Source organism: Aegilops tauschii, chromosome 6 (assembly GCF_002575655.3).
Source record: "Aegilops tauschii subsp. strangulata cultivar AL8/78 chromosome 6, Aet v6.0, whole genome shotgun sequence".
NCBI classification, from domain to species: domain Eukaryota; kingdom Viridiplantae; phylum Streptophyta; class Magnoliopsida; order Poales; family Poaceae; genus Aegilops; species Aegilops tauschii.
The window spans coordinates 436,071,043-436,093,590 of record NC_053040.3 but is presented as its reverse complement, the minus strand read 5'-3'; positions in this window follow the sequence as shown (position 1 = coordinate 436,093,590).

Genomic DNA, 22,548 nt, shown 5'->3' with positions numbered 1-22,548 from the left:
TGTTTGATAGCACACAAGGTGTTCCTCCGGTATTCGGGAGTTGCATAATCTCATAGTCTGAGGAACATGTATAAGTCATGAATAAAGCAATAGCAGAAAAACTAAACGATCATTATGTTAAGCTAACGGATGGGTCTTGTCCATCACATCATTCTCTAATGATGTGATCCCGTTCATCAAATGACAACACATGTCTATGGCTAGGAAACTTAACCATCTTTGATTAACGAGCTAGTCAAGTAGAGGCATACTAGGGACACTCTGTTTTTCTATGTATCCACACATGTACTAAGTTTCCGGTTAATACAATTCTAGCATGAATAATAAACATTTATCATGATATAAGGAAATATAAATAACAACTTTATTATTGCCTCTAGGGCATATTTCTTTCAATTTCTAAGAGAGAGATCGCACTCCTTGTGCTGATTTCAAAGGCGATTCCACTCCAACCATTGATCCTTCAATTTCTAAGAGAGAGCGTTTGAGTGTTGAGAAGATTATCTTTTGAAGCACAAGAGTAAAGAGTTCATCATCAACAACATCATTTATTACCTTTTGGAGGGTGGTGCCTCCTAAATTGGCTAGCTGTGATTGGGAGTCTCCAAATCATGTGGAGAAACAAAGAAGTTTGTGAGGGCAAGAAGATCGCCTACTTCGATCGCCTAGTTCGTGAAGATCTACCCTAGTGAAGCCAACCCTACGTGGACATAAGTCATGGCGGGATAGGCAAGGTTGCTTCTTCATGGTGTGAGCCCTTCGTGGACTCGAATCCTCTGTGGAATTCGTAACCGTGATCTTTTGAGGTCGAAGTCTCCATTAATGTGGGTGTATGATAGCACCACTTGAACCACAGGTAAAAAATCTTCCGTGGCAATCATTGTTTGTGAATCTCTCAAACTCTACCCCTTATGTTCTTCCACGTGCATGATCTCTACTTTCCGCTGCCTATACTCTAGAAATAAAAGCGTAGGGTGTACTTGTTGTTATTTAGCTTGTGCCAAAATCTGCCTAAATGTTAAAGATCTTTAAATTGGTCATGGCTTGTACTAGTCATCTATTTACCCCCATAAGATAGTAGTTATCTACAGTAAGACATCAAAAGACATTAGAAATTTATAAAATAGGCACGTGTATATTAAAAATGCATACATACAAGAGATTAGCTATGGGGGTGCAGAAAATGATCATAATGAACTATAGCATCACACCATACATGTGTGCCGTGAACATATCCGGCCCATCCGAGAACAACAAAAGTGAACCTCATATCAAAATTGCACACTACCATGTCATTTTCACTTGTGAGCTCTTTACTATTCCTGTGTTGGGGCTCCAACTCATTGGGCACAATCACTTCAATGTTTGTTCCATCTAAGGTTCCAATATCATTTATGAAATGAGGCCAGAACTTTGTTTTTCTTAGTATGGGGTACTAGCGGCAGATCATCTAGCAAATAACAACATCATTCATCCATCTATCCAGCAGCAACTAATCCATGCACCATTCATCCATCCATCAAACTAAGGAGGAGAAAAGAGGAGACAAAGAGATGAGGAGGAAGACATGCTCACCAACGAGATACGGGGAGGGACGAGACAGCCTCCGATGACATGATACGTCTCCAACGTATCTACTTTTCCAAACACTTTTCCCTTGTTTTGGACTCTAACTTGCATGATTTGAATGGAACTAACCCGGACTGACGCTGTTTTCAGCAGAACTGCCATGGTGTTATTTTTGTGCAGAAATAGAAGTTCTCGGAATGACCTGAAACTTCACGGAGAATATTTTTGGAATAAATAAAAATACTGGCGAAAGAATCAGCATCAGGGGGCCCACAACCTGTCCACGAGGGTGCAGGACGCGCCCACCCCCTGGGGCGCACCCCCTGCCTCGTGGGCCTCCTGAGACTCCACCGACCTCAACTCCAACTCCATATATTCATCTTCGGGGAGAAAAAATAGGAGAGAAGGATTCATCGCGTTTTACGATACGGAGCCACCGCCAAGCCCTAATCTCTCTCGGGAGGGCTGATCTGGAGTCCGTTCGGGGCTTAGGAGAGGGGAATCCATCGCCATCGTCATCATCAACCATCCTCCATCACCAATTTCATGATGCTCCCCGCCGTGCGTGAGTAATCTCATCGTAGGCTTGCTGGACGGTGATGGGTTGGATGAGATTTACCATGTAATCGAGTTAGTTTTGTTAGGGTTTAATCCCTAGTATCCATTATGTTCTAAGATTGATGTTGCTATGACCTCGCTATGCTTAATGCTTGTCACTAGGGCCCGAGTGCCATGATTTCAGGTCTGAACCTATTATGTTTTCATGAATATATGTGAGTTCCTGATCCTATCTTGCAAGTCAAAGGTCACCTAATATGTGTTATGATCCGGCAACCCCGAAGTGACAATAGTCGGGACCACTCCCGGTGATGACCATAGTTTGAGGAGTTCATGTATTCACTAAGTGTTAATGCTTTGGTCCGGTACTCTATTAAAAGGAGGCCTTAATATCCCTTAGTTTCCAATAGGACCCCGCTGCCACGGGAGGGTAGGACAAAAGATGCCTTGCAAGTTCTTTTCCATAAGCACATATGACTATATTCGGAATACATGCCTACATTACATTGATGAACTGGAGCTAGTTCTGTGTCACCCTATGTTATAACTGTTGCATGAGGAATCACATCCGACAGAATTATCCATCATTGATCCATTGCCTACGAGATTTTCACATATTGATCTTTGCTTAGTTACTTTTCCGTTGCCACTGTTACGATTGCTACAAAAACTACTACTATTACTTTTGCCACTGTTACCGTTACTTCCATACTACTTTGCTACTAAATATTTTGCTGCAGATATTAAGTCTTTCAGGAGTGGTTGAATTGACAACTCAACTACTAATACTTGAGAATATTCTTTGGCTCCCCTTGTGTCGAATCAATAAATTTGGGTTGAATACTCTACCCTCGAAAACTGTTGCGATCCCCTATACTTGTGGGTTATCAAGACTATTTTCTGGCGCCGTTGCCGGGGAGCATAGCTCTATTCTTTGAGTCACTTGGGATTTATATCTGTTGATCACTATGAGGAACTTGAAAGATGAAAGAACCAAGATTTTTCCCTCAACTACGAGGGGAGGTAAGGAACTGCCATCTAGCTCTGCACTTGATTCACCTTCTATTATGAGTAAATTTGCGACACCTACACCTGTTATTGATTCTAATATGTCGCATGTTATTGATGATGCCACTTCCGCTATGCATGATGCTTATGATGAAACTACTTCTATGCTTGATAATGTTGTGCCATTAGGTGAATTTCTTGATGAACAACTTGCTAGGGTTAGAGAGAATGAAATTATTGAAACAGATAATATTGATGAAAGTGATGATGAAGATTCTCCCCCTAGATATGAATTGCCACATGTGCCTCAGGGTTATGTTATGGATGAAGAAACTGCTAGAGACCTTTTTGCTTGCAAAGATAGATATGATCTTAAGAAGCTGTTAGCTAAGCTGAAAGAAAAGTCTCTGAACGCTAGAATGAAATATGACCATGCTTTTGCTACTTCACCTATTTGTATCTCTGATAAGGATTATGATTTCTCTGTCGATCCTGAGTTGATTACTTTGGTTGAATCTGATCCTTTTTATGGCTATGAATCTGAAACTGTTGTGGCACATCTTACTAAATTAAATGATATAGCCATCCTATTCACTCATGAGGAAAAAAATTTGTTACTACTATATCCTTAAGCTATTTCCGTTCTCATTAAAGGGTGATGCTAAAACATGGTTTAATTCTCTTGCTCCTGGTTGTGTGCGTAGTCCCAGGATATGATTTATTACTTCTCTGCTAAATATTTCCCTGCTCATAAGAAACAAGCTACCTTAAGGGAAATATATATAATTTCATGCAAATTGAAGAAGAGAGTCTCCCACAAGCTTGGGGGAGGCTTCTCCGATTACTTAATGCTTTGCTTGATCATCCTCTCAAGAAAAATGAAATACTTGATATCTTTTATAATGGACTAACCGATGCTTCTAGAGACCACCTGGATAGTTGTGCTGGTTGTGTTTTCAGGGAAAGAACTGTTGAGCAAGCTGAATTGCTATTGAATAATATATTGAGTAATGATAATGACTGGACACTTCCTGAACCAACTCCTAAGCCAACTCCGAAGAAAAGGGTTATTCTATTTCTCAGTCCTGAAGATATGCAAGAGGCAAAGAAATCTATGAAAGAAAAGGGTATTAAAGCTGAAGATGTTAAGAATTTACCACCTATTGAAGAAATGCATGGTCTTGATAACCTGACACAGGTAGTAAAGGTAAATTCTCTCTATAGATTTGATGAAGTTGATATTCCTCGTTATAAGTCTGCTAGCCAATGCTTAGATGAGTTTGATAATTTTATTGTTAAACAAGAAAACTTCAATGCTTATGTTGGTAGACAATTGAAACGTAATGCTTATATGATTGAACACTTGAGTGATTATATGTCTAGAGTTAAAGGTGAACTTAAACTTATTAGTAAACATGCTTCTATGGTTACCACTCAGGTAGAACAAGTGCTTAAAGCACAAGACGATTTGCTCAATGAATTAAATAATAAGAAAAATGATAATGTTGTTAGAGTTGTGACTAGAGGGGGTAGAATGACCCAGGAACCTTTGTATCCTGAGGGTCACCCTAAGAGAGTTGAGCAAGATTCTCAAAGAACTAATGTTGATACATCCAGTCCTTCTAAGAAGAAGAAAAAGAAAAATGATAGGACTTTGCATGCTTCTAGTGAACCTGTTGTTAACACACCTGAGAATCCCAATGATATTTCTATTTCTGATGCTGAAACACAATCTGGTAATGAACATGAACCTAGTGATAATGTTAATGATGATGTTCATGTTGATGCTCAACCTAGCAATAACAATGATGTAGAGATTGAACCTGCTGTTGATCTTGATAACCCACAATCAAAGAATCAATGTTATGATAAGAGAGACTTCGTTGCTAGGAAGCACGGTAAAGAAAGAGAACCATGGGTTCAGAAACCCATGCCTTTTCCTTCTAAACCATCCAAGAAAAAGGATGATGAGGATTTTGAGCGCTTTGCTGAAATGATTAGACCTATCTTTTTGTGTATGCCTTTGACTGATATGCTTAAAATGAATCCCTATGCTAAGTATATGAAAGATATTGTTACAAATAAAAGAAAGATACTGGAAGCTGAAATTTCCACCATGCTTGCCAATTATACTTTTAAAGGTGGAATACCTAAGAAACTAGGAGATCGAGGAGTACCAACTGTACCATGCTCCATTAAAAGAAACTATGTTAAACTGTTGTATGTGATCTTGGAGCCGGTGTTAGTGTTATGCCTCTCTCTTTATATCGTATACTTGATTTGAATAAGTTGACACCTACTGAAATATCTTTGCAAATGGCCGATAAATCAACTGCTATACCTGTCAGTATTTGTGAGGATGTGCCTGTTGTGGTTGCGAATGTTACTATTTTAACAGACTTTGTTATTCTTGATATTCCCGAGGACGATAGTATGTCTATTATCCTTGGTAGACCCTTTTTGAATATTGCAGGGGCTGTTATTGATTGCAACAAAGGCAATGTCACTTTTCATGTTAATGGTAATGAGCATACGGTACATTTTCCGATGAAACAACCTCAAGTCCAGAATGTCAATTCTATTGGAAAAACTTCAACGATTACTATTGGAGGTTTTGAATTCCCTCTTCCTACTGTCAAGAAGAAATATGATATTCTTATTGTTGGGGACGTGCATATCCCCATTGAGGTAACCTAGTGTTATTCGAAAATTCTCCGGTTTCATGTTATTCGAAAAGAGTTTGTTAACAAGACTTGATCAACCTTGTTAGTGGATTCCTTTTGATGAGCATGAGGTGGATGAAGTTAGAAAGCACAACTCTCTGTACCCTCCTTTTACTTTCTGTTATTTAGATTAAATAAAGCAAAATTAGTATTTTCTGTCTATTTTTTGAATTTTCCTTGCAATAAAAAATACCCCGAAAATAAAAGTTCTCCAAATGTCCTGAAAATGAAATATGATTTTTTGTAGAATATTTAAGAATTTCTGGCACTAAGAACACACCAAGGGGGCCCACCATTTGGCCACGAGGGCACAGGGCGCGCCCCCCTGCCTCATGGGCCCCACGTGGACCCCCTCCACTTATTCCAGCACCCACTCACTTCGTCTTCCTCCAGAAAAAATCCTCCCATAGCTCAAACCCGTGTTCTAGCTCATCTTGCTGCCATTTTCAATCTCTTTGCTCAAAGCTCCATTCACAGAACTGTTTTGGGGGATTGTTCTTCGGTATGTGACTCCTCCAAAGGTCCAATTAGTTTTTGTTCTAGTGCTTTATTTATTGCAAATTTTTGCTGCCAAGGTGACCCTGTTCTTGAGCTTGCATGTCAAATTTATATGGTGAAAAGTAGTTTTAATGCATGATATAGCCTCTAGGCACCTGTGGGAGTAGTTGCTATCAATCTTGTTGAGTTTGGTTCACTTTTATTTTGAGTCACTAAAATTTCAGAAATTTTTCAGAGAAAGAAAAATGCATAGGAAAATGTACCAAGGTGGTTCCTCAAGGAAGCAAGGACCAAGGGTCGCGATACGTGAGCCGGACGATGAACCACCAAGGGAAGCTCAAGTGCGGCCTTGTGAATGGCCGTCAGAGGAGTTTATGGTCCAGGCAGGCATCAAGGATGAATTTGACGCGTATGTGCGTAATGCTGATCTTGAGGACTTCGTGTCAGATAAGTGCCTACAGTACCACAACCTAACTGATTCCTTTGTGAGGGAGTTTAAATTTACATCCTCGCGCAATTCTCACATTGTTTTATTTGATCTTTATGATAAATCATATACCATGAACCTAGAAGATTTTAATACTGCTTGTAAACTCCCGCAGTGGGGTAATGTTAGTCAACCTCGCAAATCTGAATATAAAGACTTTCTTGCTAGTATCACTGTGGGGGAATCTAGAGAAATCACACAAGCTACCATAGGGAGCATTCATTTCCCTTCCATACACTATTTTGCTCTCTTTATAGGTAGATGCATTAACAGTAAACATGAGGCTTGTCACATGTGTGTTCCAGATCTTAGTGTCCTCAAGAGTGCGGTATTAGGTGATAAACAATATAACTTGGGGGCCATTGTTGCACGAAGGTTGCATCTTAACGGTACAAGTGGAGATTTGTTTGGTGGAATTTATGCAACTCATGTAGCTAATTATCTTGGTGTACCAATACATGGAAATGATATGGAGTTGCCTCCTGCTTATCTAGATTATAGTGCTATGGTTCGCCATCAGTTTCTTGAGAGGAATGAACAGTTCCTCCAGTACCGACTAATCTTTGACTGACAACGCACTGTCCATGTTGCCCTCCCTGCTCGTACTTTCTTTAACTTTCAGGCAAAAAGGAGATATGCTCCAACCAGGGAGGAGGCGAACGAGTATGAGAGGAGGACGGAGGCAGCTTGCCACCAAGTTGCAGCTCTTCAGGCAGTAGTTGCTGCATCTCAGTACAACCCCAGCTACGACTTTGGATATCCGCCAGGCCAGCGGTGGCCATAGACCAACTTAGGACAAAAGCCTAAGCTTGGGGGAGTACATATTTCTCACCGACATTACATTCATGTTCACACACTCATTCTAGTTGTCGGTTCTCATACTTTTTCATTGTACTATCCATGCTAGTTTATTTTCTTTTCTAAGCCATCTTCTTGTGTGTCTGAAAAACCTTAAGAAAAACCAAAAAAATAGTTGTAGCTTTTAGCTAGTTTACTTTCCATGCCTGTAGTAGTAGTAATTAAAAGAAAACCCAAAAAGATTTCTCGTTCTTCTTTTGCTTGTTGGGAGCTTTCCCATGCAAATAGTTTTATTTCTTTTCTTATTCTTTGGGGGTCGAGAGGAGAAGACCATGATGAAAATGTTGAGTGGCTCTCATATGCATTATTGTTGATTTAACCAAGAGCCCATATTACCTTGTCTTCTCCCTTGTATTAAATGCTTGCAGATTCCAGCTTAGTCCAATGCACGTGCACTATTATTATTATCCACACCGTTCGGTCGTGCGAGTGAAAGGCAATAATGACGATATATGATGGACTGAGTGAGATGAAAGAAGCTGGTATGAACTCGACCTATCTTGTTTTTGTAAATATGATTAGTTCATCATTCCTGATTCAGTCTATTATGAATGAAACATGTTTGCAATGACAATTAGAGATTATAGTTGCTCAAGCCATGCTTAATTAGCTAGGAGTTTATAATGGTTTACCTTGCGTGCCAACATGCTATTAAAATGGTTGTGATGTGGTATGATAGGGTGGTATCCTCCTTTGAACGATTCGAGTGGCTTGACTTGGCACATGTTCACGCATGTAGTTGAAACAAAATCAACATAGCCTCCACGATATTTATGTTCACAGTGATTTATATCCTACTAATCACTACTAGGAAAAGGGCTATAGATGAAATGGCCACTAATGGCGCACCAGACATGTGGTGCGCCACTACTATATAGCAGTGGCGCACCATGTGCTGGTGCGCCATTAGTGTGAAAGACACTAATGGCGCACCAAACACACGGTGCACCACTAGTAACAAAAAAAATTATTATTATTTTTCCAAACATACTAATGGCGCACCAGGGCACAGTGCGCCATTACTAACTAGTAATGGCGCACCAGCCACATAATGCGCCACTACTATTTTTTTTTTGCAGAACTACTAATGGCGCACCAGGATATAGTGCGCCATTACTAGTTTAAACTAGTAATGGCGCACTGTGCCCTGGTGCGCCATTAGTGTATATTTTTTATTATTATTTTTTTGCAAAACTACTAATGGCGCACCACCAGCAGGTGCGCCATTCGTAACCAGGGTTACTAATGGCGCATTTGTAGGTGGTGCGCCATTAGTAACCTGGGACCAGCTAGATATTTTGGACAGCCACACCTACCCACTCACTTTCCCCACTTCATTCTCTCCACCTCCTCCTCCAAGCTTGTCTCGGCTGCCTCCTCCTCCTCACCTCATTTGCACCATAGATTCATCCAAATTAAGTGGTTAAATTACCTTTTTTTGATAGGTAAGTAAGGGGGAAGCTATCTTTATGTTGTTCTCCCTCCAACAACGTGCACATGCACTTTTTATGGCCTAGCTAGATCTATGTATGTTTGTGGTGTTGCATATGTTTGTGGTGTTGCATATATGTTTGTGTTTGCAGGTACCGGTATTTGAAATGCGATAGTTGCCAATATTTTGCCGGAATGTTGATTCATTTCCGTTTTGGCGAGAATTTTGGCACTATGCATTCTTTTTTGTCCTATTTTTAGGGAAAGTCATGCCAAATTTTTTCTTGGTTCTAAAATATTGTTTTGCTCTACCCCGCAGGCGACCATGGTCCGCACGATGACCGAAGGCATCGTGAATAGGTTTTTGAGCTCCGCGAAGGCCGAGATGCTTCAAAAGAACGAGACGGAGATAAGATGTCCGTGTCGAAGATGCAAGCTGAAGAGCCTTATTGCGGACCCGGATTCCGGGCAGGTGCGGGACCACCTGCTCTTGCGTGGTTTCATGGATGGCTATCAGTGGCAAGGTGATGAAGATGACTATGAAGTCGTCCATGGGGGCCGGGCAAGAAATGAGGAAGGGCAGCAAGACAACCACTGCGGCTCGGGCGGGCGAGAAGACGAAGAATCTCTAGGACATGATCACGACGGTGATGCTGTACACAGTCATCATGTAGAAGATGCCGGACATGATGATGAGGAAGATGCCGGAGCAGACGAAGGGCATGGCCATGAAGATGAAGATGCCGGCGGAGCAGACGACGAGGGACCATCGATGGTCTGGGTGCAGGACCCTCATATTCAAGAGCTGCTTCTCAAGCAGACGGATAACGCAAGAGCTGCCGCCCAAGAGAAAGCCAAGCTGGATCAACTGGAGATAGACGCGGTTACTCCATTGTATGAAGGATGCAAGCCCGAGGATACCCGCCTGAAAGTAACGCTCATGGCTCTGGAGATGAAGGTAAAACACAAAATGACCGACGCATGCTTCGACGAGAACATGTCATTCTAGCACGAACGTCTTCCCAAGGGGAACAAGTGCCCGACCAGTTTCGAGGAGGCGAAGAAAATCGTGTGTCCTCTGGATTTACCGCACGTGAAATACCATGAGTGCATGAACAATTGCATCATTTATCAGGACGAGCACGCGGAGTCTACCATATGTCCGGTGTGCGGCATCACTCGATACAAGAAGAGGAAGAAAGCTCCTCGAAAAGTGGTGTGGTACTTTCCGATCACTCCTCGTCTGCAGCGGTATTTCGCAGACCCTAAGGTAGCAAAGCTCCTACGTTGGCACGCGGATAGGGAGGAGAAGAAGCGAGAAGATGACGCAAATGATCCGGAGATAAATAAAAAAGACAAGATGCTGAGTCACCCTAAGGATGGGAGCCAGTGGCAAGCGTTGAACTTCGAACACCCAGAATTTGGGAAGGATCCAAGGAACATCGTGCTGGGCGCGAGCACTGATGGAGTCAATCCGTTTGGCAGCCAGAGAAGCACACATAGCACCTGGCATGTGTTTGTGTGGATGTACAACCTTCCCCCCTGGTTGTGCATGAAGAGGAAGTACATTCACATGAGTATGCTAATTGAAGGGCCGAAACAACCAGAGAACGACATCAATCTGTATCTGGGGCTGCTGAAAGAGGAGCTAGACACGCTGTGGAAAACGCCAGCCAATACGTGGGACGCCGCAGAGAAAGAATATTTCCCTATGAGAGCCGCACTGCTCATGACGGTGCACGACTATCTCGGTTACGGATATCTCACGAGGCAGGTGGTCCACGGATTTTCTGGATGCGTCAGGTGCATGGATGACACAACGTATCGCCAGCTAGACAGAGATCCCGGGTCTTCGAAAACCGTGTTCATGGGACATCGAAGGTGGCTTTGCGACGATGACCCGTGGAGGAAACACAAGGATCTGTTCGATGGTGAAACCGAACCCCGAAGACGCCCGCGTACGAGGAGCGGCGATGAAATAGACGAGCTGTTGAAAAATTGGAAAGATTGCCCACTGCCGGGAAAGAAGCGAAAGGCGCCAGAGCCGCTGCTGAAGGTATGGAAAACGAGGTATGTTTTTTGGCACTTGCCGTACTGGAAGATCCACCGTGTGCCTCACAACCTTGATGTCATGCATATCACGAAGAACGTGTGCGAGAGTCTGCTTGGTACCCTGCTCAACATGCCAGAGAGGACCAAAGATGGGCCGAAAGCAAGGGCAGACTTGAAATCAATGGGCATCAGGGAGGAGCTTCACGCTAATGATGATGATGATGAGGCAAAGCAGGACACGGAAAGTCGTCGCAAAGGCAAAAAGGCCAAGAAGACCGGAAATGACTACCCTCCCGCGTGCTTCACTCTAAGTCAGGAGGAGATCGATCAGTTTTTCACCTGCCTCGTAGGAGTAAAACTTCCTTACGGTTACGCGGGGAAGATAAGCAGATACCTAGACCCAGCGAAGCAGAAGTTCAGTGGGATGAAGTCTCACGACTGTCACGTGCTGATGATGCAGATACTTCCAGTTGCAATCCGTGGGATCATGGACGCGCACGTCCGTGAAACGCTATTTGGCCTATGCAACTTTTTCGACGTCATCTCTCAGAAGTCGGTTGGCGTGAGGCAACTTAGAAGGCTACAGGAAGAGATCTTGGTGATACTATGCAAGCTTGAGATGTACTTCCCGCCCGCATTCTTCGACGTTATGGTGCATCTGCTGGTCCATATCATGGAGGATATCATCCAACTCGGGCCGACGTTCCTGCACAACATGATGCCGTTCGAAAGGATGAATGGTGTCATCAAAGGATACGTTCGGAACATGGCACGTCCAGAGGGAAGCATAGCCAGGGGCTTTCTGACCGAAGAGTGTATCTCCTACTGCACGAATTATCTAGGCATAGAGAACCCCGTTGGTCTGCCCGTCAACAGGCACCTCGGCAGGCTCGCTAGATGGGGTCACCGTGAGGGTCGCCGCGAAATGCATGTCGACTTCGAGGGTCGACTCGCCGACTTTGAAAGAGCAAACCTAGTCGCGCTAAAACACATAGACGTGGTCGATCCTTGGGTGGTAGAGCACAAAACCTTTATTGAGAAGACGTACAATGACCGAGGCCAACAGAGGACGGACGGAGATATAATCAAAGAGCACAACTCATGTTTCACGCGTTGGTTCAAGCAGAAGCTTCTGTCGTACCCTTTACATGAGGATTCTTCCGCGGAAGAACAACTCATATTCGCCTTGTCACAGGGCGCCGAGCACAACCTGATGACGTATGAGGCGTACGATATCAACAGCTACACATTCTACACCGAGGACAAGGACATGAAGAGCGATGGTTATCAGAACTCCGGGGTAACGATGGAATCCTACACCGGTAACGACAAGGACAGATACTACGGAAGGATCGAGGAGATCTGGGAGCTGAGCTACGCTGGAGAGAAGGTCCCGATGTTCCGTGTCAGATGGGCCAAGAGCGTCATAAAAGAAGACCGGTATTTCACCACCATGGTTATACCCGAAGCCCAATCCAAGACCGCAGGCGCGAACGTCACCGCGATAAATGAGCCATGGGTACTGACTTCCCAAGTGGACCAATGCTTCTTCATTACCGACCCGTCAAAGCCCAGTCGTGTTGTCGTGAGGAGAGGCAAAAGGAAGATCATCGGAATGGATGGAGTCACCAATGAGCAAGACTTCGACAAGTACGGCGACCCGAAGATGGAACATGACGACGACGATGAAGTATCAGCATACACCACAAGAAGAAGCAGGACCACCCTACCTAAAGGACGTCCGTTCAAGAGAAGAACTCCATTTACGAAAAATAAGGGCAAGAAGATTGTGAACAGATAACTAGCTAAGATCGATTGTATTTAAAATGTAGCCTTCATTTCTCGATTGTATTTCATGGGCACTTTTTGAACTCATGAATATTTTTAAATTTCATGGACACTCGATCTCGATCCCCCTCCATCTCGATCGCTATCCCACCTCGCCAGATCCGGCCCCCCTCGCCGCCGAGCACCCCCCGCACCCTCTCCCCCGCTCCACCGGCCGCCGCCGCCGACCCCCCGCACCCTCCCCCGCTCCACCGCCGCCGACGACCCACTGCACCCCTCCCCCGCACCCTCCCCGGCCCGCTCCACCATCACAAATGAATGCAACTAAAATTGCAAAAAAAACAAATTTGATTATATTTTCAAATAACAAATTTGATGATATTTTCAAATAATAAATTTGATAATATTTTTCATATTCATAAATATTTTCAAATAACAAATTTGATGATATTTTTTAAAAAATTATTACTGTTTTTATAAAAAATTATTACTGTTTCATATTCATATTCATTTTCTAAAAAATTATTAGATGCAACAAAAATAATAATAATAAATTACTTATGGCGCACCTCTGGCTGGTGCGCCATTGCTATATAAAAAAAGATTACTAATGGCGCACCTCTGGCTGGTGCGCCATTGCTATATAAAAAAAGATTACTAATGGCGCACCGATCGTGGGTGCGCCATTGCTATCTAAAAAAACATACTAATGGCGCACCGCTGCGGGGTGCGCCATTAGTAAGCTTCCCCCCTAGCTAATTCCTCCCTCTCCCTCGCCAGATCCCCTTCGTCCCTTTCCCTCGCCAGATCCACCCGCGCGCTGCCCCGACCCACGACGCTGCCGCCCCGACCCCCGCCGGACTCCACCCCCGCCGCCCCTGCGCCCCCCACCACTGCAGCTCCCCCGCGCCCCCGCGCCCCCCACCACTGCAGCTCCCCCGCGCCACCGCCCCTGCGCCCCGAGCCGGAGGAGGAGGACCAGGAGGAGGAGACAACGACCGCCTCTACCTCAGCTCAGCCAGGCCACGCGACGCTGAGCTAGGCGCCTCTGCTTCGACCGTTGGAGTTAGGCGCCTCTGCTTCGACCGGATCGGGATCGTCTTCAACCTTCGGTCGCCGGCGATCTTCCTTGATTTGGGAATCCCCTGCTGCTCCTAGTCACTCGCCGGGCCTCCGTGTGCCTCTGTGGTGAGCCCCTCTGCCGATTCCCTGCCTTTCCCCTTCGAATCCCTCGGCGTAGAAGTCCCACGGGCTAGGCTCTACCATGTAGAAATCCCTCGGCGTAGATTCCTTAGAACAAAGTTGTTAACACAAATTATCAATGGTAATACTAGCACATTATCTATCAACTGGTCTGGGCTGATGGATGATGACATCATGATTTCCTTCTCCAACTAGACTAGATGATGACATACTCTGCATTATGATGTCCATACCCCTTAACTAAAGCACAAAGCCGCAGAGATATGAGATCTCTCCTCCTGATATCATTTTTATTATTCCTCTACTTTGCGAGGGCATCTCTCACTCTTTCATCACCACCAGATGACATCTCACTCATCTCCAGGCGAAAACAACACAAAGTTGCACACAAGGCCCAAACAAGTGGGAGGTTGACCACTCTTGAACAACATTCTACTCTAGTATATTTGTGCAGATTAACTGCCTGCCACAAGTAGTACAAGGCCAGATGGCTAACCATTAAATAAGTACAGCACCTGCCAGCTGAATCAAATCATCCACTTACTTTACCCCTAACAATACTTGCCTTCTTCCTAAAGAAAAATACTGTACACCACTTGCTGCTCTGCTCTGACTTCACATACACCGATCATTCGTAGCGGACAGCAATAGCTCCAAGACGCAGCTGTTTATTATTGCATTGCATTACTGAAATGGCATCCACAACTTTGCCGGAATTGGAGCAGCTCTCTTATGAAGTTCTGATGAAGGGCAGCAAAAACTCTGCATTCAGTTCTCAGTCATAGGAAAACAAAGTTATCCACAAAGTGTTTTTCTGTTTAACATTTTGATGGAGTACAATTGTTACAGTATAGTCAGAATTGTGTATGATTGTGCCTAAAGTAGATAATCTAAAGATACAGACAAAATAATTAGGGGAGCATGTGTGAATCTCTGACAGCAATACAAACTAAGATTCAATTAAGACTAATTAACTGCATTTGATGTCACTATATTCTCTGAATAACTTCAGTTATGATCTGTACTGGAAAACTTCAGTTAACACTCATTTTTCAGTTAACTCCTTATAGTTCAGACCATATTTTGATTGTCAATAATAGTGGACTTTTAAGGCTTTTTTAGAGGCAATACTAGTGGATTTTAGGCTTTTTTACAGGCAATAATAGTGGAATTTTAGGCTTTTTTTGGAGGAGTGTGTTTCATGCTGGCCTACAGTGATGAATTAGTCAGAGGATTGTGCCTTAGGATTGTGCCAAAGTTATCCATTGTATCTATTTGCTTGTCCTTCAAATAGGGGCAAGACTGTTACAGAAAAATTACTTGCAAAGCATATTGTGATTTACTTGCAAGCATATTGTGCCTTAGATACAGAAAAATTACTTGCAAGCATATTGTAACTATTTTCACTCTGTCCTGAAGGTTTTTGACTCCTGTGGTGACCCACAATCTGTTGGTTCACAGGGTGCTAGAGCTGCACTTAACTTGCTAAAATCATCCCCTTGTTCTTACTGGTTATAGAAATTCATTGCTTGTCCTATGTTTTCTGTCAGGGTATTGTTCAGGAAGCTTGCTTGAGTTTGTGTCCTTTAATTTGTAAATCTGCAGTTCTAGCCACATTTAGGATAAGTTGTTGTATATACTGTCATAAAGTTCAGCAAGAACAGGGCATCAACAGGCATGGATTAAGCTGTTTCTTTGCTGTAACATACTGTATATCACTCCACAATGAAATACAGTACATATTGATATGCTTTGTAAAACTTGTTCATGTACTGAACTACTAATGCCTTGTGATGCTCTGAATTACTTGTGATCACATTGAGAAAGACTTGTAAAGATGATCATCTTTTACAGAAAACAATTTCTGTAAACACGTCAGTAACTATGCTAGTTTGCTGGGTTTTGTCTCCGACCATCGTGTCGTGATGATTTTGCAGGTACCCCGAGAGGCCCTTGAGTTTGCTGGAATGTCGATTAACTTCCGTTCCGGCAAATTCGGGTACTCCATATGTCCTATTTTCAGCAAAGGTCATGCTGAAATTTTCCGTGAATTTTAGCATGACTTTGCTAAAAATAGGACATATGGGGTACTTGTGACTAATGCATGGGCCGGGGTCTTAGTACTTAATTAAGTAGGATCAACTGCCCCTTTATTCTTGCTGCAATAAACCATAGGTGGCAATAGAGCCAAGTGATTAGGCCCAACTTAGAATTCTCCTTCCCAGCTTAGCTTTTAGGGTGCCTTGGCGTCGACAAACCCTAAATTATAAAACCTTGGCTTTTAGGGTGCCTCGGTGTCGATAAGAACCTAAATGATGAAAGCTTAGGCTTTTAGGGTGCCTCGGCGTTGACAAACCCTAAATGATAAAAGCTTAGCTTTTAGGATGCCTCGGTGTCGACAAACCCTAAATGATGAGACCATGATCTTGTTCCTTAACAATAACCAACTTTTTGACCAAACTTTTTTCCTATTTAGAGCGAAACATGGCCCACAACGATGAGGCCGGCGGTTCGGGCGGCAAGCAATTCTGGGAGCTATCCCAGGAGCTGGAGGAAGAACCTCACCGCTATGAGGACGCCGCGGAAGACACCGATCCTGACTACACAACCCCTAGTGGCGTCGGGGATGACACCACTGATGGTGCCGCCGAGGATGCCACCACTGATGATGGCGGCGCATGCACAGATGGCAGCCAACCGAAGAGGCAACGGAAGGACCGGCGCCCGAGCGTGCTCGGCACCGTCAAGGAGGAATTTACTGAAGTGAACTCCGACGGGCATCCAACGGCGCCCAAAGAATTACTCAAGGGGTACTCGGTTCAGCTCAGGTGCATTCTCCGGAGCACCGTCTCGATCAACACCGAGAACCTAAGGCATAAGGACTGAGGGAATTTGCGCAGCCTCCTCTTCACGAAGCTGCACGAACGATACAAGTTCCCCGCTGACTTTGCAAACACACGCCTCTCAGGGAATAAAGTGAACAGTGCCGCCCTCACGAGGATGAGCACGGCCCTGTCTACTTGGAGAAGCACGGTGAAGGCAATGATTGAAAAAGGTGATAGTTATGAGAAGATCAAGGCGAAATATCCTTTGATCAGCGAAGATGACTACAAGGAGTTCAAGATCAAGTGCGAGAGCAGCGCAACCTTCGAATCAAGTCAGTGGGGGAAAGAAATGCGGTAGTTGAACTTAGGGGTCCACCAACTCGGTCCCGGCGGTTACAGAGTGGCGGAGCCTATATGGGACAAGGAGGACGCGGAGCGTGCTGAGCAAGGCCTACCGCCCCTCTTCGAGAAATACCGTGACAAGCAGACCAGGAACTTTGTCAGGGCCCGGTACAAGGAGGACCTGGTAAGAAAGGAGCTTACCACGGATCCGAAGACCAGGGCGCTTGAGCTTGTTCTGGTAAGGAATACACCCCCGCGTAATTAGCTCCATATGGTTGCATTCTAATTAATGAAGCCAAATTTCTAAATGGTTCACATTCCTTCCGCAGGAGGCTGAAAGCAGTAGTGCGGGGTCGTCTCAGAGCTCCCCTTTCGACACCACTTTAAATAGGGCGTTGAACATAATGAAAAACAAGGATAAGCTCAGTAAGCCGTCGTCAGCTAGTCGTGTGGCCGGCAAAGGCTTGTCCACAAAATGGTTGTCATACTATACCGCTGGTGGGCGAAAGGAGAAAAAGACCAGCTCGGAAAGCCAGTCGCGCGAGTTCAAGAACTCAAGGCACAAGTGGCGCGGATTCCGGAGATTGTCCAAGAGCAAGTGCAACAACAACTGGGAACGACGCTCACCGCCATGGTGCCTACCTTGATTCAGAGGCTGACGACGTGGATTGCGGGCGGCCAACAGGGGCCTCCCCCGGTTCCCATCTTCACGGCCAGCAACTCGCACAACGCGCAGGCGGCGCCATTGGTGTCTCCGGCGGAGGCGGTATTCGTGTCTCCGGCGCCGACACGGGCATTGGAGCTTAATGCACCCGGGTGTACGCCGGCCGGCACCTCGCCAGCAAGCGGCCCCTCCGTCAGTTGCACGCCCGCCATTGGCGGTGCCTCGACATTAGCCGAGCTCGATGGCATCACGGTAACTAAGCCTCTCGGCCGATGACTTCATCTCCTTGCCTTTGACTGGGCATCTCTGACGCCCTACATGTTTTCGCAGGGCGCCACCGACGTTCCTTGCACTCTCCTGCACTTCGTGGGCGGCGAGTTGGTCGATGTCGCCAAGGGCAGAATCGTTCAACCGGGCAACCGCGTGTTCCACGGTAATCCGATGCCACCCACCTTGTATAGGGTTGAACTGGTTCGGGTGCTGCCAGGCTGCGATGAGTTGTTACCTCCGACTCGACCCGCTGGGGCCGACGAAGATGATGTGATGACCCTCAGCGCCTGCGTAAGCTGGCCCCTGCTTTGGCCGAAGAGCCAAGTTCGTTTGGGGTCAGGGGACACCACCCCACAGACAAGACCGCCAGTCGTGCCAGCGCCAAGCCATGGCAAGAACGCCGCAACGCTACCGGACATGCCGGACATCCCTATGGCACAGGATCCGTACATGCATATGGCACAGGATCCGGACGACGACAACGACGACGGTACATTTACCAACGTCGATAAGTACTTTGCCGAACATGGGTACGGTGACGAGTTCTGCAGGCCTCCTTCTCAAGAACCCAACCCTGAAAAAGACGACCGCGGTCTAGCTGGTACGGCGGAGAAACCCAATTGCAACAGGCGTCGTCTGGCGTTCAGTTCTCAGGAGACGCCTCCAGCTGCCGCCTTCACCGAGCCTCAGATAGCTGAGGTGCGAAATATTATCAGCCCCAACACGCTCAAGAAGGCGGTTTGTGAGCAGAACTCGATCCCATTACAGCAGATCAAGAAGAAGGGACGGAAACGAAAGACTAACAAGGGCGCCGGTGCGAGCCAGCCGGCACCGAGTATGATCCGTGCTCAGGACGGGCCACCTTCACCTAAGGATATCTCGAGGAGGGTGCATGTGGCGGGTAGGGCGATGCTACCGACAAATATGCTCAATGCTGCAACCGGTGCTATGCGGAGTCTGCATGACAGTGTTCTTTCTTTGGAGAAGCGGCGTCTCAGAGAGAATGATGTGGCATACCCGGGTTTCGTGGCCAAGGTGCCAGAGGGCAAGGGCTTTGTGGATAGCGCCGTCGTGGGTACGATCGTCCTGCGGTTTGATGACATCTTTGCTATGTTTAACCTTCATCCGCTGCACTACACCTTCGTTCGGCTGTTTTCGCTCAGTATGGAGATGCGGATCATTAGAGACAAGACCCCGGACATTGTGATAGTCGACCCCTTCTACATGCGTGCCAAGATCTTGGGCAGCGCTGGGGACCGGCAAGTCACGAGTTCACACCTCGAAGGCGTCATTCTGGCAAACCCAGATAAGGATAACTTCCTCGTGCCTTACTTTCCCGAGTAAGTCATCCCCTAACCGCCCCGTAACATATGATTTCTTAGATTTCGATCGTTCTTTTTTTTCTAACATTCCGTGTTCTGTGCAGTGACACACATTGCACACTCATCCTCTTAAGCCTGAAATATTCCATGGCCACGTATTTCGACCCGGACCGTGACTCCAAGATAGACTACACAAATATCAAGAAAGTTCTTGATGATGCTCTCCCCGGCTACGCCGCATCTGGAGGCACCTTTAAGAGGCCAGCTCGTAGGTACGGCAGGCACGTGTTCACCCACAATACGACGTTCCCCTACGTCAAGCAGCCGCCTGGCGGTCAGAAGGATGCCTACTACGCCCTCCATCACATGCGGGCGATCGTACGGGACCATAATCACCTTCTGCTACCAAATAATCTCAAAGATTGGGCCGCAGGCTTGGCGGCAATCCAGGACGCAGACATCCGACAAGAATTCTATTGCATCCAGTCGGAGTTTGCAGAAATCATCCATCAAGATGTCCTTCGTACCTCGGGGCAGTTCTACCTCAAATATCAACCATCCAACAGTGAGATAGACACAACGCTACAAATGCAGGTTGACAACGCCCGCGACTTCATGACCATCACGAAAGACGGCGGCTTCATCCACGCTCCGGTCCCATGAGTCGAGTCGAAAGTAGTGATGCTATGTGTAGTTCTGAAACATCGATTAGCTCATGTTGTAATTAAACTTTAATGAACTTGTATGTCTCTTTGGTTTGGACAGTCGTTCAACTTAGATGTAATCGATGCTATTTATTAGTAGGACCATGAATCGTGCTATTAATGTCTTGCTTTTCTCTTTCGATCCTTTTGTTGCATACTTATATATTGCTTATGTATTGTCTGTTGTTTGGCTAGTGCATAGAGATGCCGTCGTATGTCGTGTACAAGGGTAAGGTTCCCGGAGTCTACGACGACTGGGAGGAGTGTCGGAGACAGGTTCACCGTTTCAGCGGTAACAGTTACAAAGGGTACACCACTAGGGCGGAGGCGGAATCTAGATACGCGCGCTATCTAGCGGGAGAGAGGAGGGAGCGTTGGAGGAACCGGATGAAGACCAGTTTCATCGCGATGATGCTCATCGTGATGACCGCAGCTCTCTTCTATGTGATGGTAGTTTAGATGATCGATATCGACTTGTAATGTGAAGACAAACTCGCTACTCGCGATGTCGAGACTTGTAATGTTCTACCTTTGTACGGTCTTTTGAATTCGGAGACTAATATGATGAATTGTATTCGGAGACTAATCTTCTATTGTATTCGATGAATCTGTTGTTGCTGTGTGGTGCTGTCTATATTCTGTCCAATAATATATTTTGTAACCTGTGCAAATATCAGAAAAGAAAAAAATCCCTAATATTCATACTAATGGCGCATCACCCCAACGTGCGCCATTAGTATGCCAAAGGATACTAATGGCGCATCACCCCACAGTGCGCCATTAGTATGGCAAAGCACATGTGTAAATATCGCCCCCTGGGAGGCACACTAATGGCGCATGTTGGTCTATACTAATGGCGCACGGCGTGATGCGCCATTAGTATACCAGATACTAATGGCGCACCAGTGGTGCGCCATTAGTATTTAATACTAGTGGCGTGGTACTAGTGGCGCACCAGTAGTGCGCCATTAGTAGGCAAAACTGGTGCGCCATTAATGCTTGCACTCATTGTTGATTAATCTTAATGCATGTTCATGACTATTGTCGCTCTCTAGTTGGTCGCTTCCCAGTCTCTTTCTAACCTTCACTTGTACTAAGCGGGAATACTGCTTGTGCATCCACTTCCATAAACCCCAAAGTTATTCCATATGAGTCCACCATACCTTCCTATATGCGGTATTTACCTGCCGTTCCAAGTAAATTTGTATGTGCCAAACTCTAAACCTTCAAATGAAATTCTGTTTTGTATGCTCGAATAGCTCATGTATCAACTAGGGTTGTCTATATCTTCCATGCTAGGTGGGTTATTCTCACGAGGAGTGGACTCAGCTCCTCATTCACGAGAAAATGGCTGGTAACCGGGATGCCCAGTCCCATGCTCAAATCAAAATAATTGCAAACAAAACTCCCCCAGGATTGTTGTTAGTTGGAGGCACCCGTTGTTTCGGACAAGCCATGGATTGATGTTTGTTGGTGGTGGGGAGTATAAACTTTACCATTCTGTTTGGGAATCGCCTATAATGTGTGTAGCATGGAAGATATCGAGATCTCTTGGTTGTTATGTTGCCAATGAAAGGCAAAATATTATTTATCTCTGTTTCAAAACTCGAGCTCTGGCACCTCTGCAAATTTGCAACAACAAGATCAAACAGAGTTTGTAAAAGTTTTTCTTTATCACTTTCAGTTTGTCAACTGAATTGCTTGAGGACAAGCAAAGGTTTAAGCTTAGGGGAGTTGATACGTCTCCAATGTATCTACTTACTAACACTTTTGCCCTTGTTTTGGACTCTAACTTGCATGATTTGAATAGAACTAACCCGGACTGACACTGTTTTCAGCAGAACTGCCATGGTGTTATTTTTGTGCAGAAATAAAAGTTCTCGACCTGAAACTTCACGGAGAATATTCTTGGAATAAATAAAAAATACTGGCGAAAGAATCAGCATCAGGGGGCCCACATCCTGTCCACGAGGGGGCAGGGCGCGCCCTCTGCCTCGTGGGCCCCCTGAGACTCCACCGACCTCAACTCCAACTCCATATATTCACGTTCGGGGAGAAAAAAAATAGGAGAGAAGGATTCATCACGTTTCACGATACGGAGCCGCCGCCAAGCCCTAATCTCTCTCGGGACGGCTGATCTGGAGTCCGTTCGGGGCTCCGGAGAGGGGAATCCATCGCCATCGTCATCATCAACCATCCTCCATCACCAATTTCATGATGCTCACCGCCGTGCGTGAGTAATCTCA